Source organism: Ictalurus punctatus, chromosome 8 (assembly GCF_001660625.3).
Source record: "Ictalurus punctatus breed USDA103 chromosome 8, Coco_2.0, whole genome shotgun sequence".
NCBI lineage: Eukaryota > Metazoa > Chordata > Actinopteri > Siluriformes > Ictaluridae > Ictalurus > Ictalurus punctatus.
The window spans coordinates 20,408,157-20,427,325 of NC_030423.2; the positions used below are offsets into that span (position 1 = coordinate 20,408,157).

The window sequence follows — 19,169 nt, forward strand, 5'->3', positions numbered from 1 at the left end:
AGGTCAAAGATGGAACATGAGTCACTTTGGATTTACATGCCCCCAGAACAGGTTTGTTTCAGTCAATCAATAAAACAGAGCTCAAAAGAGTCCCATTTTACTGCAGACTGTGGTGACAAAGAGTCCAGAAGTGATGACCTTTAGGTCTGAAGATTTAATTCAGTTTAATCCATTTTGATCTGCACAGCACTTTTGTAGAATCTGGAAAAATGTTCAGTCCTTTTACAGCAAAGAAAGATTTAGCTTATGTTCAGACAGAGAGATGCACTTTTCCAAGTGATTCCAGTCTCAGCGTTTGTTCTGTAACATGCTATCAGATGAAACACACCCACACACTGTTCTCTGTTACATGTTTACTGTAAAGCAAAATGACAATGTTGTCTCTTCCGACCTTCAGATATAGCATCCGCAGCCATGAGTCACTAATACTGCAGATTTCCACTGAAAATAGTGAAAAGAATACAAATACAAAGAGTACATTATGAGGAAACAACAATAATATCTACTAAAAAGTGCCATTAAGGCAAGCTGTAAGGCAAGTCCATCCATTCATCCATTTTCTAGACTGATTATCCTATACAGAGTCATGGGGGAGCCTGGAGCCTGTCCCAGGGAACTTGGGGGACACCCTGGACCGGGGACCAGCCCCGTGCAGAGCACAATTGCACACACATTCACACGCTACAGACAGTTTGGAAATGCCAGTCAGCCTACAACGCATGTCTTTGGACTGGGTGAGAAAACAGGAGAGAAAACCCCTCAAGTACTGGCAGAACATGCAAACTCCACGCACATGCCCCACCGTTTTTAGAAATTGTTAGCCCAGTTTCATAATTCCAAAGTTTTCAAAATATGCCACTGAAATATGTCTGAGCCTCTGAGTTAGGATTTGGTGTTGAAATAAAGCAAAAAAATTTTCCTACATTTTTTTTCAATTGTTGCAATAATTGCACCTTTTAGGTTCCTATACGCCTTTTTTCTCTTTCGAATTTAAATAATGGATTCATTTTAAAGCCCACCTATGAATAAAAGTGTAACTATGAATCTATAAAAATGAATCGTTAATGTACCTATGAATCTTTAAAGTAATGAATCTATGAAAATAAGCATTAATGCAGCTATGACTCTCGAAAAAGTAATTGTTAATGTACCTATGAATCTATGAAGAAGATTCATTAATGTACCTAGGCCTGTGGAATAAGTATCTACTACTAAAATACACCTTCTTTCACTTAATATGAGGTTCGAGGCCTCTTTTTGCACATGCACAGCAGCTGAAACTAAAGCTGTAGTGCTGACGCCTTAATTACAGTCGAAGCAGATGGGGTGGGGTGGGGGGGGTTGTGTGTGTGTGTGTGTGTGTGTGTGTGTGTGTGTGTGTGTGTGTGTGAGAGAGCGAGAGAGAGAGAGAGAGAGAGAGAGAGAGAGAGAGAGAGAGAGAGAGAGAGTGAGGGGGAAAGAGAGTAAGCATGAAGTTAGTATTTGGAGTGACGTACGAGTGTACTAAAAGGTGCTGTAACTAATGCTCCACTCCATTTGCTCTAAAGAAACCCCTCTGCTTGCTAAATGCTCCATGTTAACCGTGGCATTAGTCACTTAGAAGTAAATAATGATCAGCTTATTGTGCAACCAAATCCAAGTGGGATCTCCATGGCAACGCTGCCTGGCAACATTTGTAAACCTCCATAATGCTAATTATGAGCTTCAGGAACACCTGAAAAAAATCCCACATAACCTCTGAACAGCAGGACAGAAAGTCTCAAAGAAGACACATTGTATTACCAGTCGCTTGAGTAACAATATATAATGTGCATCTCTCAAATTTCCAGGACTGTCCACTTACTTTTCCCTTCCGCTGAAATATATGTGTGATATTAAGCTAAAAAGAAAAAAAAGTTTTTTGAAGATCCTTTTTATCTTTGATCCTGTACTGTTACCTTTTGAGATAAGCTTGCCTTCCTCCCTGTTATTTAGTACTATTAGTGTATATTACTATTTATTACTGTCTATTGAGATTGTATTGTTTAGAATTCACTGCCTGCTTTGTGTGTAGCACTCCTGAGCACTAGCACTTCCTCCAACCCACGTGTATAATTGTGTCCCTCAGCACTTACTCAAATTCAGATCTGGTGAGTTTGAGGGTACGTGTGTCACATATTTCACAATATCAGCTTTTTCACATCTCTGTGGTTAGACTTTAAGTTACAGACACTTCATTGCATGTGTTGTTTCTCTCTTTCTATGGGGAACAAAAACTTTAATATTTCTAATGTAGTCTGATTTCCTGAGATAAGGGGCTGTGTTGTAATCTTTCCTCCCCAGTCTCTCTCTCTCTCTCTCTCTCTCTCTCTCTCTCTCTCTCTCTCTCTCTCTCTCTCTCTCTCTGCAGTCCTCTTCTTTGCCAAACTGGAAATGTCCTGACATTTATTGCAGACATCACTGCCCTTTTGACTCTGGGACCTGCACGTAATCTTTGTGCAGTGTCACCTCACAGCTTTCTTCGTTCTTTGACAAGCTGTCATGAGAAACAAGTCTTTATATTGTTCTATATCCTCCTATATTTCTTTGTTTTTCTATATTGTGGTACATTCCTAAGCCTGTTGGCCACCATTTAAAAATGCTCATTCATATAAATGTTTAAAAATGTAACCAAACCGCTGCCTGTGTATACTGTTGCGTTCACTAATCATTTTATTAAAATAGTAATTTAGAAATTTGCGATGCTTACCTTTTTTAAAAGCCTGACCTGAAATGGAGTTGACAAAGAAGCACTTAGAAATCTTTAGTTATCTATTAACCTTCCATAAGAGAGATTCATAAAGGAGCAACATCCTTCATAAAGGTGCTTGTTATAGATTTGGTTAATATTAGGATTCATTAATCCATCCTTCCATCTATCCGTCCATCCATCCACCCATTCCCCATACTGCTTATCCTACACAGGGTCGCGGCAAGCCTATCCCAGGGAAATCGGGGCACAAGGCGGGGGACACCCTGGATGGGGCACAATCAGGCACACATTCACACACTATGGACAATTTAGAGATTAGCCTACAATGCATGTCTTTGGACTCGGGGAAGAAACTGGAGTACCTGGAGAAAACCCCCGAAGCATGGGGAGAACATGCAAACTCCACGCACACAGAGAGGAGGAGGGATTTGAACCTCCAACCCTGGAGGTGGGAGGCAAACGTGCTAACCACTAACCTACCATGCAAAATTATTCGTAAGCATGGTATTAGCTTCCACTGTTATTCTGATGACCATGTGCTAACCACTAAGCCAACGTGCCCTGTGATCATCACATTTCCATCATAATTAATCGATCTGCAGATTTTAAATAGCTTCTCTTCACAAACATTTCGGGGAAACAAGAAAAAACTTTTTTTCCCACTAAACAAATAAATAAATTAATATTTCCCCAGTATTATGCCGGATAGTATTTTTAACCACATAGCATCACAGTTTCTTTTTTTTAATCCTCAATACATTGAGTGTGAATTTTAAAACTCATATATGTTTAAAACTTTACAATTCATATATGTGAAATAAATAAAGATAATAAATAAAGTTTCTTTCTCCAGATATTCAATTCAATTCAATTCAATTTTATTTGTATAGTGCTTTTTACAATAGACATTGTCTCAAAGCAGCTTTACAGAAATATCAACATGGTATACAGATATTAAAGGTGCGAATTTATCCCAACTGAGCAAGCCACTGAGTGGTGACGGTGGCAAGGAAAAACTCCCTAAGATGTTTTAAGAGGAAGAAACCTTGAGAGGAACCAGACTCAGAAGGGAACCCATCCTCATCTGGGTAATAACAGTTAGTGTGAAAAAGTTCATTATGGATTTATATGAAGTCTGTATGGCGTTAAGAGCAGCCGTAGTCCCAGCAGTCTGGAATTAAAGAAGATTTGAGCTCCATCCAGAGGCAGAAAGGATCTGGATCTCTAGTATCTCCATAAGTTCATGTGGGGCTCGGCGAAAGGAGAGAGGGAGATATCAGACCAAACAATCTATTCTATAATTTGAAATAACATTCATCATAAATTACATTCAATTTCACTTCACATAATTATTATTTTGACTATTTATTATGTAAACATTTAAGATTATAGGCCGACTTTATTTTACATTATTATTATTATTATTATTATTATTATTATTAAAAATTTTGTTTATAAGTCATACATTATTAGTATGAATAATAATAATAATAATAATAATAATAATAATAATAATAATAATAATACTTTTCTTTTCGATATGTTTGTATACATATGTGGTGACGTGACGTCAGCACGCGCTTTGATTTCCATTGCTTGGCAACCCGGCGTTGCTCTCTGAAGCTAAGCTAATGCTAACGCGGGAGCTCCGGCAGGCAGCGCGGCGGATGCGAGTGTCATCAGTGCTGAAGCGGATCTGCGTTGTTTACGCTGATTCTAAACGCACGAGCCCAGGGCGGTGTATATTACATATCTGAGGTAAGCGGCGGCCTTTGAATCTCCTGCGCTCCACTTTGTCATGTTTGTGGGATTTTTTCCCGCTACTAATGAGGGTTAGTTTGCAGAAATGCACGCCTATGTGGAGTGTTAGCTTCGTTAGCTGTAGCGCAGTGGTGCAGTGAGAAAGCGACGCCTGTCTTCTGCTGCTGCTGGAAAATAAAAACATTCTCAGGTTTGACTCTTAGTTTATTTCTGAATGAATTTAGTGGGAATAGAAACACAGTACATGACGTGCAGGACTAGAGGAAATCAGGTGTGGATTGATACTGTGTTTATTTTCCCTCAGAAACTGAAGGAGCCGACTGTGGCGGAGTTTCCCTCAAACTCATTTCACTGTCTCACTAGAAACTATCTCAGTGTCTGACCCCCCCCCCCCCCCCCCCCCCCCGCTCGCTCCCCCTATCACTGTATCTGTCACACTGAAAACTGTATCTGTGTCACTGAAAACCGTATCTGTCTGATATCTCTCTCTCTCTCTCTCTCGCTCACTCCCCCATCACTGTATCTGTCTCAGTGAAAACTGTATCTGTGTCTGATATCTCTCTCTCTCTCTCTCTCTCTCTCACTCTTTCAATCTCACTCTATCTCTCTCTCATTCTCTCTCTCTGTCACTGTCTCGCTCTCATTCTCTCACTGTCTCTCTCTCTCTCATTCTCGCTCTGTCACTGTCTCTCTCATTCTCTCTCTCTCTCATTCTCTCTCTCATTCTCTCTCTGTCACTGTCTCTGTCTCACTGTAAACGGTATCTGTAATAATCCAATATTAACCCGATTAAGACAATACTCTGATTAAGAAACTACCATGTAAACAGCTGTTTTTAAATTACCTTAATCGAAAGTCATACTCGAAGTAAACACAAATCGACTTAAGACACATGGAGTATTCCTGCTTTTAGTCGCATTATGGAAGTGCATTACAGACATGTACACACTAGGGATGTCACGATACCAAAAATCTAGTAGTCGGTACCGATACCACCAAAAGTACACAATACTCAATACCAAAGTCTAAAAATCAAAATAAAAAATTCAAGTAAAAACTCTCCTGGAGGACATCGTCCTCTGGCTGATACTGGCAAAAAGAGAGAGAGAGATTTTAGTTTTCAAACACTGTTTGACAATCAATGGAGGTGCAGCACTCCTAAACACGCACACACACACACACACACACACACACACACACACACACACCTCTCTTATACTCTGAATGCAAGCATTAGTTTAAATTCACTGATATGGTGGCAGGCCAAAAAGATTTATTAAAAGCATGGACCTTTTGAATAATTATTAGTGACATTAGACTACATTTTGCTGACAGGACACGGGCTGAATGGCGATGCATGGAGGCCCATTCGGAGGTAGTTTATAACACTGCAATGTGTTCACGTCATTACCAAATAACTGGCTATCGCTAACATTACATGGAGCACAACATTAGCTGGTTTCACAGCAACAATGTCAGCTGCCTCAAACAAACATAATATAGGACATATGTTAAAGGTGCTTCTCCAAATTCCAGGTGTTTCCTCGCTTTGTTTGAAATGAACGATAGCATCTGTTGCACATCAATTATTTGTTTGTTGTCATCCACCTCGAATGCGAAGTATTTACATATTCCATACCACATTTCCTCTCAACGATTGGTGGCGGAGGTAAACTTCTGTAGTTTTCCCCGTGTGCTTGTAGGCGTTCTTCTTCTTCTTCACCACGTGTGACAGACTAAAACACTTACGCGTATTTGCTGCCCCCATCAGGTCTGTAAGATTGCAGCCTCGGTACCTCCATTAGAATCGGTTCCCACGTTACTCCAGAAAAACAAGTACCGTCACGTTTTAAGAATGTTGGTACCGAAGTATCAGTTCTCGTGACATCCCTAGTGCACATCTTAATCACACTATTAACATCGTGTGGGAGTTTTCACCGCATTTTGAGACAGGACACGTACACACATGGCAGTGCTCAACCATTTGACGGCAAACAAGAGAGCACGACTTCGTCCGAAACCGCGTACTTACCTGCTATATAGTAGGAGAAATACATGCATCTCAGCTACTATATAGTAGGTAAGTACGCGGTTTGGGACGCAATCCACGGCTTCAAGCAGTCGTCTATTTACACGTACAGCACGACAAATAATTAACTGCACTTGACGCTTTCGCTTAATTAAAAATGAAAACTGTATATGTTACCATAACGAAGACTAAATGTATGTTGATATGTGAAATTCTGGAGGGAACGTCGGACGGCGTGGTGTGGGGACGTAATGACGTGTGCCGTTAATAAATCTATGTTCTATAACATGTAAAACGGGTACATGAAAGGAATATTCTAAAAGCAACTCATGTAAACAACTTAATCACAATATTGTCTTATTCAGAATAAGGTCAATAATAAGATTACTGCTGTCCATGTAAACGTAGTCATTCTCTCTCACTCTCACTGTATCTCTCTCTCATTCTCTCTCTATCTCTGTCTCACTGGAAACTGTATCTCTGTGTCTGATATCTCTCTCTCACACACACACACACACACTCTTTCTCGCTCACTGTATCTGTCTCTCACTCTCTTTCCCTCTCACTCTCTTTCCCTCGCTCTCTCTCTCTAACCCTCTCTCACTCTCTGTCTCACTCTCTCATACTCTTTCTCTCCCTCTCTCTCTCTTTCTCTCTCTCTTACTCACTGTATCTGTCTCTCTCATTCTCTCTCTCTTTCATTGTATCTGTCTCACTGGAAACTGTACCTCTGTGTCTGATATCTCTCTCTCTCTCTGTCTCATTCTCTCCCTCTCTCTCTTTGCCTCTCCCTCTCTCCCCCTACCTCTCTCTCTGTCTCTCGCTCTCGCACCCTCTCTCACTCTATTTTAGAGATGTCACGATACCAAAAATCTACTAGTCGGTACCGATACCACCAAAAGTACACGATACTCGATACCAAAGTCGATACCACGGTGTGGTAAAACAATTCAATTAAAAACTCTCCTGGAGGACATCTTCCTCTGGTTGATACTGGCAAAGAGAGAGGGAGGGGGGTATTTTAGTTATCAAACACTGTCTGACAATGAGTGGAGGTGCACTCCTAAACGCACACACACACACACACACACACACACACCTTATACTCTGAATGCAAGCATTAGTTTAAATTCACTGATATGGTGGCAGGCCAAAACGATTTATTAAAAGCATGGACCTTTGAATAATTATTAGTGACATTAGACTACATTTAGCTGACAGGACACGGGCTGAATGGCGATGCATGGAGGCCCATTCAGAGGTAGTTTATAACACTGCAATGTGTTCACGTCATTACCAAATAACTGGCTATCGCTAACATTACATGGAGCAGAACATTAGCTGGTTTCACGGCAACAATGCCAGCTGCCTCAAACAAATATAATATAGGACCTGTGTTTCAGGTGCTTCACCAAATTCCAGGTGTTTCCTCGCTTTGTTTGAAATGAACGTTAGCATCGGTTGCACACCGGAAACCGATACTAGCTTTCCTCTCTTTTCCTCTCAACGAGTCGGTGCGGAGGTAAACTTGTTAAGCTAAACTTCTGTAGTTTTTCCCGTGTGCTTGTAGGCGTTCTTCTTCTTCTTCACCATTTGTGGACCGACTAAAACACTTGCGCATATTTGCTGCCCCCATCAGGTCCGGAAGAATTGCAACCTCGGTACCTCCATTAGAATCGGTTCCCACGTTACTCCAGAAAAACAAGTACCGTCACGTTTTAAGAATGTTGGTACCGAAGTATCGGTTCTCGTGACATCCCTACTCTGTTTCTGTATCTATCTGACTCTTGCTCTGTGTGTCTGTCTCTCTGCGTCTCTCTCTCTGTCTCTGTGTCTCTCTCTGTGTTGTTCTGTCTGTCTCTTCTGTATCTCTGTCTGTGTGTCTCTCTGTTTTGTCTCTGTGTCTTTCTGTCTGTCTCTCTGTATCTCTGTCTGTGTCGTACTCTGTGTTTCTCTGTTTTGTCTCTGTGTCTCTCTGTCTGTGTCTCTCTGTCTGTGTGTGGTTTTTCTCTCTCTCTCTCTATCTGAGTTAGGTGAAGTATAAATATATATTTCATATATTTCATTCATGTTCACAGAATGTTCACAAGTGCGGCTTGTCATGTCACTGAGAAACATCAGAGCGTAAACTCCTCCATCCTGAATACTTTCTTGTGATGGAAAACTACCTGTTATAAAGTGCTGCAACATGAAAAACATTTCCTCACAGAAAACGTCACCATATCAACAGTTCTACAGTGGTGGTGTTGTTGTTTGATGCGTTTGATGGGTTATTATTATCTTCCATTGCATGCGGAGCTTCTGGTGTACACGACTCTGTGTATGCATTGTTACTGTGTATTACCAAGAGTGTGTTAATATAAAGCTGTGATTCGACTGATGCTGTCAGAATTATAGAACACTTTCTGACCAATCAGAGTTGAGAACTGAACAGCGATATAATATGTGGTATAACTAAGCTTAACGAATAGTTTAGTAGGACTTGTCCCTCGTGCTGCCTCGTAATGAGGGTCACATGATATTTATTATTGCCTTACTAACTAATCCCATTGCTGGTCCGTGTCTCTTCCCACTTCCACTGTTCATCTGTCGCGTCCCACTAGGGTGGGGCATTATGTAAGGAATAACCAACGACAGACCGTGCTGCTATGAAAATAATGCACGCCGGGGGTGAGATGTGATACAACGCACAAGCCGATTGCCGCTACTCCCCAAAGTGCATTATTTCTGAACCACTGCATGGTCTGGAGTGTGTTATTCCACTTATACCACAGCAATTTGCCAATGATCAGTGTTTCATTTATTAATGAATGGTTCATTGAACATTTTAATGGTTTATCGTTAGACTTAATGTGGTGCAACGTCCAAGAGACAAGATAGTTCCTGCTCTCACGTACATTATTGCTGTGATAAACACCAGCCCCTCTCTCTCTCTCTCTCTCTCTCTCTCTCTCTCTCTCTCCTTCTCTCTCGCACACACTCACAATCTCACACACAAAGCGCAGCCTGCCATTTTACTGAGAAAAGGGAAAGCGTGACTGAGACTGAGCGTGCTCACCATCGAGACATCTTCCATACATGTTACATAAATGTCTCTTTAAAAAAGTCAGCACATCAACTATATTATACGTTTTACTTTGCTAAACATGTTGTTGTTGTTATTGTTTTTGATTTTAATCTGTTTATTATTAGTCTTAGGTTATGTGACGCGTCCATCGTACAAGTCCCTGTGTATGAGCTGTTACTTTAGAAACGATAGCGTATTAGAACGAGCGCGTTAATATCAACCTATCGTTCGATTTGCAGCCGGAACTGCTTTCCGAACATTCGAAAATGCGGCACCTTCTGACCAATCGAATTCAAAGCTGATCTAATATGATATAATATCGACATCGTGATTAGAGATGAAGCGATAGTGGATTTTACCGTTTTGAAATCAGACTTTATTGAAAAAGTTCAGTTCATGTTTAGAGGTATTAAATATACAGGGTTATGTAAGCAACATACAGTACATACATGGGGGATTTTTTACACATGTTCACACATTATTTCCTTTATCGTGTACAGTTTAAATATAAACATGCATTAATATGCACAATATTAATGTTATATCTCTTTTATTTATTTATATATATATATATATATATATATATATATATATATATATATATATATATATAAATTACATATATTTTATATAAATAACTTTTACATTTTTAATAATGCCCAAGGATATTTGTTTTTGTTCTTCTGTGTGTTGTCTTTTGTATCTTTAAATCGTTTACTATTTGTTTGAAAACCGTCTCAGCGGGTAGATGGCATTGATCAGTGAGCATTTTATAGCTTGTTTTCCAGATTTGATCATTTGTGATGCATATTATAAGCCAGTACGAATCTTTTAGAGCTGCGACCACTAATCGATAATAATCAGTGATGAAAATCGTTGTCAACGAATCTCATTATCGATTAGTCGGTCTGCACGCGGTACGCGGCACATTTACTCATTACGTCCGAAAACACGCTTCGGAGAGTAAATACTAAAGTTGTGTCCCAAATGACGTACTGTACACTTGCACTGTGCACTGTGTACTCTAACGTCTAGTATGTGAATTTTAGAAAGGTAATACCATCTCAAATAGAACACTAGCGGTTTTTTTACTAACCAGAAGTGTAAGTCGCTTCCTAGTCGACGGTCCATGACGTCATACACACGTAATGCAACGCCGCTAGCTTTAGCAGATACCCAGAGTCATCGACAATGACTTTCTTCAGTTTACTGTTTATATAGTTGATTATATACTTAGTTTATATTTTATATAAGTATTTATGCATTATTTTTTACATGCACAAAAAGCACGAAATTAAACTACAGTCCTGAACGAGTAATATATATTCTGGTGTGTATCTGTTTTATTTGGTTCTTTTCAGTCGTATATGATTGGACAAACAGTTGTGTAAAGTTTTAGTCTGAAGTTTATATTTGTAACACTCAGTTTGTGGATTTTATTTGAAATAAATGGAAAAATGGTACTGAAAGTTTACCCGGCCCCCATCCGATTAATCGTCTAATTGGATAAATAAATAAATAATCAGCCAACTAATCAATTATTAAAATAATCATTAATTGCAGTTCTAGAATCTTTTGTACTTTTTTTCTTTTTTTAACGCCCCAAGAAACCCCCCCCCCCCCCCCCCCCCATTATATTATCCATTATTTTTTTAAAAAATTTTTTGTCTATTTTAACATCGAATCGTAAATGTTTAACGTCTTGTCATATCTCAGCCGAGCATGAGCAGTGTATCAGTAAGCGGTCCACGGTCTCGTCTTCATTAGTTATTCACAGGGCGTGTTTTTGTAGTCACAAAGCAGCTCCATTTTATGACACATTTTACAGCCGTCCTAACCACAATAACTCACCATAGTACATCACTGATGGTTTCAGAGATATCTTCATTGTTGATGTTTTTAATACACTGCTCACTCTCGGTTAGATTAAGGTGTTTGCGTCTAAAGATTCCACCGTGTTCATATTAATTAATTTTGTTCTAAATACTTGTATTCGTTCATTTATCCCAGGCTCGCATTAACTGTTTATATTTCTCTTAAAAATCGCCATATATTCATTTATAGTATGGTATATTTTGTCTAGCTCGCCCTCCCCCCCCCCCCCCCTTTCGTGTTTTTACATCGCCTTTCCAATCGGCTCAGCTCTTTATAGCTTGTTAGATTTTTGCAGAAAGCTATCTTTAGCTGATTTCCAATCTCGAAGGCTCCAGCAGCTGATTTGATGTTAAAGTTTTGCACGTAGGCCTATTCTTTTGAACCTTTTCAGCATGAAATATTTGCTTCAATTTTATAAATAACATTATTTTAGTTTTTCTTTAAACATAAAAACGTTCTCAAAAAAGGAATTCAAAACGATGTAATGCTACTGAATTGTTACCAATTTGTTCACAAAACTGTATATCATGATACATACACAACAATACTGATAGCTTTGAGAATCACGATATAATATTTTTATCAAATCGCACATCCCATTCGTCAAACGTCCCACTCCTCTGATCAGACCTTGTTTCAGCCGTTCTTCAAATGTATTTCAAAGACATTTTATTTTTAATCTCATCCTCCGTCCTATAAACCGTGTCTCTAGAGTACAGAATCCGTTTATCATCGCCGGCGTCAGGCTCGATTCCCGAGAGCCTCGTCTCAGGGCAGCGTGAGCAAACGGAACATTCATTATTCACATGATTGGATGGGAATTTCCAGGGCCGATTTTCGTCCGCCGTACTCGACCGGTGCGTGTCGGAGAAGTCCCAGATCTGTCCTAGACGAGCTACGTTACCTCGTTTACAGCGAGGTAAGGACTTGCGGCGAGGCGACTCCAGAGGTGTGTCCTGATTAAAGCGTGTGTTTAACGCCAGCCTCGCTGAGAGAGAAGAGTGCTCGACCTGTTAACTCTCAGAAACAATGAGTGGCTATCTGGATGGGAATCACGCTGTGCTACACGAGCTCGACTCCTTCTGTAAAATCATCTTGGAAGATTTGATTTTATTATGAGTAAGGCTTCAGTGCCATTGTTAACCTTGATATGATCAAATCTCGAAGGATTTTTATTCCTTATCCAAAAAATATAATATTTATATAATTTACAACTGTAGCTTAATTTTTGTGTTTAAGTATCTTTCAAATTACAGCGCATATACAGCTTAAAGATGAGACGTCTTTTTTAAACATTTCCCTTAGACTATTCGAATTACAGAAAATTATTAGTATACATACGTAAGTTATTATTCCACTCATAAAGGCAAAACAAAAAGTTGCACAGTGAAGGAGAAGTAGTAACGTAAAGAAGAACTCGGCATTCAGAATAACGGTTTGCATTTAACACAAATGAATTCTTATTTGTTATTTGCTTTGATATGTCGTTTTAGAAAGCCCTAAAGGTCTTTCAAGCGCACCTGTTCTGCTTTTTGAACATACCTAATTTTGTTTTAAAGCTCTCGTACGATAGGTTAACATGCATCCAAGGTCAAAACACACTTTCAGTTTCTCATTATTTACATTGCATTACCCCCCCCCCCCCCCCCCCTCCCCCAGTGTCACAAACGACTCGCTCAAGGATCTGTTCACTCTAAACTCCTCCTTTCAGAGAGCATACTCAGTTCTGATTGGTCAGCTATCCCAGTCTGTTGTGATTAGCTTACCGCTTACAGCATGTGTAGGAAAGGTAAACAGCTAATACCATATCTAAATTTCAGCTCAGTAATAACATCGTCGGTTTTACCTTATCAATTTGAGCCGAGTCTGATAACCATGCATCGGAAGATCAACCCGAACCACCATCGCAAGCACGACGAGAACAGGACGTTGGTCAGTGGCAAGTTTATATGTAGTTTGGCAATAACGTGAGTTAGCCGGTTTGCAGAGGCTAACAGCTGTGCACTGGCTGTACATGTATACTACGCAAAGCCACGCATTTGGAACATTCGGTAGAAAATATATAGTTAAATAATTAATCATACATGCAGGTTGTGATCCAGAGGCGCAAGACGGTCCAAGTGAAGTGGGTATGGCCCCGTCTTTAATGAATAATCGTTTCACAAATCCCACGTTGACTTGAGCTAGATTTGAGAAGCAGCAGTCAGTGAAATGACGGGAACACAAATGAAGGTTGAACTGCTGTGGTATCATTTTAAAATGAATTAATAACCACTGATGCTTTACATCCTTGTCCTTTGGGAGTCCGTGTAAGCTGATTTTGCTTTTGCAGCGCAGAAAATAACGTCTTCTAGACACGAACCTAACTCTTTCAGGACACAACCTCAACTGTAGTGGTTGAGGGCGGGTCAAAGTACACGTTGTGTGCGAGCAGCCGATGAAGACCAGAGGTTGGGCATTTGTTTCAAACCTACGTAGGTTAGTACAGGAAGTAAGTCTGGAATTACTAACGACTCATATCAGTGTTCAGACTCGGTTCCTTCTTTTGGGAGTCAATAGCTCTGTTTGTCGTGCACTTTGATTTTTGAAACTTTGCAGACATTTTTACTTTCACAAACAGCTCACTAACAAACTACATGAAAGGTAATATCTGAAAAACCATAATAGGTGCACTTTAACAATCCATATCGTTTGTTGAAAACGTCCCCCAAAAATTATAAGGGATTATTTCGATTACGGATGAGCAATATGACAAAATGATCACATCACAATACTTGGAGTTATTTCTTCATATATATATATATATATATATATATATATAAAAATTTTTTTTTTTTTTTTTATAAAGAGTCCATAGAGTCTTGAGTTAGGAATTGATCAAGCAATTTGTCAGAACAGAATTTCCCATTCATTCCCACGTATTCTGGGGGGAAAAAAAGACTATAGTGGCCTAGAAAGCACTGATTTTCCATCTGAAACCTCATAAAAAGGCTTTTAGACCATCTTTACTTCTAGTATTATCTACATTTTAAATTTGATTGAGGAGGAAATTAAATCATCTTGGAGTGGCCTTAAAATTAGAGACAAGTTCAGGAAGTAGAAAGTACGCTTCTGGGCTTTGGGACTGAGACAATGTGGAGAACACTGCCGGCCCGGAAGCATCTCACGTTCTGGTTCAGATTTCAAAACTGGTCCCTTAGTGTACTGTTGGACACCAATACAGACAGTATATATCTCTTTTTTTTTTTTTTTTTTTTTTTTACTAAAAATTGTGCTTAAGATATTATGTTTTATATTTTTTAGTTTTCACATCCTGGAAAATTAGTTAAAAAAAAATTTGACACTTGATGATTTGAGAATGATGACTCATTCTGTACAAGTCTTGTTTGTCCAGTTAAATGTCCCACCCCTTTTGGGCATGTCTTGGTAAACATGGTTTGCGGTTACTTTTTCTTTTCCTCACACACCGTTCCCTTTTCCAACCGTCGCTTGGTTGGCGAAAAAAATGGTTGGAGTTTATCCATTTCGAAATGGGAGAAATTTGGGCAAGTTGCCGGTTATGTTTAGAACGTAACGAGAACTTAATTCCGTTATTTTTTCACTGTCAAGATTACTCCATCAGAAAGAATAAGTAACGTTCGATTTACGATCCGGACGTGTCCGATGTTTCGCGGTGAAGACCCTGCGGCTCTTAGTCGCTATCTGCACCTCTGATGGTGGACCTTGCCTCGAACATGCACACGAAAACACATCCCATCGTCTACTATAGCGTCCTCATTACGGCTGGGCGATATGACCAAAATCTCATATCACGATTTTCAAAGACATTTGTATAATACACCATACGTATCCTGATATAGGTCTTTAGAAACAATTTCTCAGCAATAGAATAGTGGTGCTCTTTATTTTTATTTATTTATTTTATTGATTTATTTTTTTGATGATGCGCTGTTTGATGTCTACAAAAATATATACATATTATTTTCATTTCTAAGTTAGTTCTAAGAACTAAATCTTTAACAATGAAATTCTCAATCTGGACAGAAAACTTGTAACATTTTACAATTTAAAACATTGAGTGCAAAATATGAACTTCGAACCACCTGCTTCCACTGAGTTAGTACTTCTTTAAAAAGACCTTTAAATATATAATAAAATTGAATAAAAAGTGGTCCAGAGTCTGAGAGAGAGAAACAGGGTCATGCTCTCTGGGTGGGAGGAGCATACTTTGGGTGGGAGGGGCATATTCTGTTTCCTCTGTCAATCACAGAGGCACTAGCCAATCACAGGCATCTGGAAGCTCATGTATGTGGAAGAGAGTAGATAGTGCTTTCTTTGTGTGTGTGTGTGTGTGTGTGTGTGTGTGTGTGTGTGTGTGTGTGTGTGTGTGTGTGTGTGTGTGTAAGTAACCCTGCAGCAAGAGCAGCAGTTTCAAAAGATGCAGTCGCAATATTGTAGCATAATTGATCACGATATTGCTATTATAGCATTGCATCGCATCGCCCAGCCCTAGTGTTTGTGCGTGCCACAGACGGAGTTGAAGTAGAGCTGTTATACAAGTGTTGACTATCCAAGTACGGAAATCATACACAACCTTTCAGGTACATCAGCCCGAGAAATGATCTCTGGCGTGGAATATTTTCCTAGAACAGCATGGTCCGTAATTGCTCGCCTGAGGACTTAAGTTAAACGAGATTAATATGAACGCTTGGGTTGAAATTTCACTTTAGTTTATGACTGAAGTGACTTATTACACATTCATTTCCAGATTGAGCAACAGGCATGCTGTATTTTTATCACAATGAACCAGCGCTACAGTACACGAGTCATGGTTTAAAAAGAAAAGCTGTTTTGTAGTATTTAATTCTCAAACTTTACTTTATCAGTCACTATTTTCAGAGTTTTTATAGTTTAGGTTGAAAGTTTAGTAAATTAGTAATGGAGAGACGCCTCTATCTGCAATCAGGCACGTTCCAATATGAAAATGTCCACGTCATGATAATTCTCTAATCATTTAATCACTCAAAATTGCGCGAGCGTCTTTTCCGGGCAAAATTAGGACCTGCGTTCGGATCGGTGGAGATATGAACACGAACGCAGCCTCGTCCTGGAGAGAGCATGCTATTTATAAGATGGTGTGTGCTGAATGTCAATGCAGAGGTGTGAAAGCGAAGTGCCACACACACACCCTCGCGCCCTTGCTTGCACCCTCACGCCGCGTGGGCTCCGGAGTCCACCCTAGCACAGGACTGAACGCTGGTGTTATGCAGTAAACACACTCTTACTGCTTTGTCAACTAAAAACGAGCTGCTCAAGCAGCACGTTTCTAGCCGGCCTGCAGAACCGGTTTTATCCACAATGTCTCATGTGCAGCCTGTACCTGGAAGGAGTTTGAAGTTTGGTCTATTTATTTATTTATTTATTTATTTATTTATTTATTTGTAAAAGACGTGTTTTACAGGTGTCATAGTCTGAATACCAGCGTTTACATTCTGGGCTAAAATGTGTAAGCTTGCTTAATGTAGTGTTGGATGCAACACAGGCCCTTTTAGGAATTCCTAACAGAACTTGTAACATTCGCATGGGGTGTGTGTGTGTGTGTGTGCATGCATGTGTGTGTTTGATCAAGGTTGACCTAAATAAGTTACTCTAGGAGAGATAAGATTATCGTGTTTTTAGCTCATGGTCCTACAAGCTGTTTTTTTTGTTTGTTTGTTTGGTTTTTTTTAAAACCATTTCATTATGGATTTATTTAAAGTCATTTCAAAACTCTTTTATATTTTTTCTTAGTTTTTTATTATTTAAATGTGCATGTCATATGAATTATATATATATATATATATATATATATATATATATATATATATATATATATATATATATATTATATAGTATCTCACAAAAGTGAGTACACCCCTCACATTTTTGTAAATATTTGATGATATCTTTTCATGTGACAACACTGAAGAAATGACACTTTGCTACAATGTAAAGTAGTGAGTGTACAGCTTGTGTAACAGTGTAAATTTGCTGTTCCCTCAAAATAACTCAACACACAGCCATTAATGTCTAAACCGCTGGCAACAAAAGTGAGTACACCCCTAAGTGAAAATGTCCAAATTGGGCCCAATTAGCCATTTTCCCTCCCCGGTGTCATGTGACTTGTTAGTGTTACATGGTCTCAGGTGTAAATGGGGAGCAGGTGTGTTAAATTTGGTGTCATCGCTCTCACACTCCCTCATACTGGTCACTGGAAGTTCAACATAGAACCTCATGGCAAAGAACTCTCTGAGGATCTGAAAAAAAGAATTGTTGCTCTACATAAAGATGGTCTAGGCTATAAGAAGATTGCCAAGACCCTGAGACTGAGCTCCAGCACGGTGGCCAAGACCATACAGCGGTTTAACAGCACAGGTTCCACTCCAAACAGCCTCGCCATGGTCGACCAAAGAAGTAGAGTGCACGTGCTCAGCGTCATATCCAGAGGTAGTCTTTGGGAAATAGATGTATGAGTGCTGTCAGCATTGCTGCAGAGGTTGAAGGGGTGGGGGGTCAGCCTGTCAGTGCTCAGACCATACGCCGCACACTGCATCAAATTGGTCTGCATGGCTGGCGTCCCAGAAGGAAGCCTCTTCTAAAGATGATGCACAAGAAAGCCTGCAAACAGTTTGCTGAAGACAAGCAGATTAAGCACATGGATTACTGGAACCATGTCCTGTGGTCTGATGAGACTAAGATAAACTTATTTGGTTCAGATGGTGTCAAGCGTGTGTGGCGGCAACCAGGTGAGGAGTACAAAGACAAGTGTGTCTTGCCTACAGTCAAGCATGGTGGTGGGAGTGTCATGGTCTGGGGCTGCATGAGTGCTGCCGGCACTGGGGAGCTACAGTTCATTGAGGGAACCATGTATGCCAACATGTTCTGTGACATACTGAGGCAGAGCATGATCAGTATGCAGTATTCCAGCATGATAACGACCCCAAACGCACCTCCAAAATGACCACTGCTTTGCTAAAGAAGCTGAGGGTGAATGTGATGGACTGGTCAAGCATGTCTCCAGACCTAAACCCTATTGAGCATCTGTGGGGCATCCTCAAACGGAAGGTGGAGGAGCACAAGGTCTCTAACATCCACCAGCTCTGTGATGTCGTCATGGAGGAGTGGAAGAGGACTCCAGTGGCAACCTGTGAAGCTCTGGTGAACTCCATGCCCAAGAGGGTTAAGGCAGTGCTGGAAAATAATGGTGGCCACACAAAGTATTGACACTTTGGGGCCAGTTTGGACATTTTCACTTAGGGGTGTACTCACTTTTGTTGCCAGCGGTTTAGACATTTATTTATTTGTTTATTTATTTATTTATTTTCAAATCACATAAGTACATGGATTGCCTGTGTGTAGGAGTAAAAAATAAAAAGGAATTTTAAAAAAATCTTCTAATGTGTTTATGAACAAAAAAATTTAACTTTCAGGTTTAAAAATAGACTGTCGATGGCCAAAAGAGAGCGATAATATAATTTTCTTAAACAAAATATATAAATAAGATTAAATTTTGTATAGAAAGTTTGTAAAGACCTACCAGACATGCTGCATTGTGCAATCCGTACAGGGTTTCGTAGAAGAATTCATTTTTTTGTGATTGTTGCAGCCAAAAATGCTTGATTTTGCGGCGGCTTGTTTCTACATCTGTGATGCAAATTGCGCATTTT

At 39.7% G+C, this 19,169-nt stretch overlaps 1 protein-coding gene across 1 annotated transcript in view; it reads left to right on the forward strand.

Moving 5' to 3' along the window:
• Positions 1–4,340: 4,340 nt before the first annotated feature.
• The window catches only part of far1 (fatty acyl CoA reductase 1), a 37,036-nt gene continuing 22,207 nt past the window's right edge, over positions 4,341–19,169 (forward strand). Inside the window, exon 1 of the mRNA XM_017474808.3 lies at positions 4,341–4,489. The gene's annotated coding sequence lies outside the window, so the exon portion shown is untranslated. The remainder of the gene's footprint in view (positions 4,490–19,169) is intronic.